Genomic DNA, 513 nt, shown 5'->3' on the forward strand with positions numbered 1-513 from the left:
TCATCTGTTACATGGGCACTTCAATGTTTTTTAAACTTATTTTAACTCCAGCCTATTTTTGCGTTCAGTATGCATCATTTAAAGCGACGTTATCAATTTCCAACACGTTCTTACATTATTTGCTGTTTTTCAGTCATTTACCGATTTGTTTAGGGAGCTAAACGACGGTGAAATTGAAAATCACTACAAAATGAACTCTGAAAATGTTGCAACTTGGCATGGTATCATCATTTCGCCCGTATAGCATGTGCAAAAGAGTAGCGAGGGTCACGGCGAAAACTGGACGCACCTCGTGTACAAACTGGACAATCTCTTTTGGAGTATCAGGGTTTCGGACGAGAACTCATCTGTTACACGGGCACTTCAATGTTTTTAAAACTTTATGAACTCCAGCCTATTTTTGCGTTCCGTATGCATCATTCAAAGCGACGTCATCAATTTCCAACACGTTCTGACATCATTTGCTGTTTTTCAGTAATTTACCGATTTGTTTAGGGAGCTAAATGACAGTGA

The sequence above is a fragment of the Triticum aestivum genome, chromosome 7D (assembly GCF_018294505.1).
Source record: "Triticum aestivum cultivar Chinese Spring chromosome 7D, IWGSC CS RefSeq v2.1, whole genome shotgun sequence".
NCBI lineage: Eukaryota > Viridiplantae > Streptophyta > Magnoliopsida > Poales > Poaceae > Triticum > Triticum aestivum.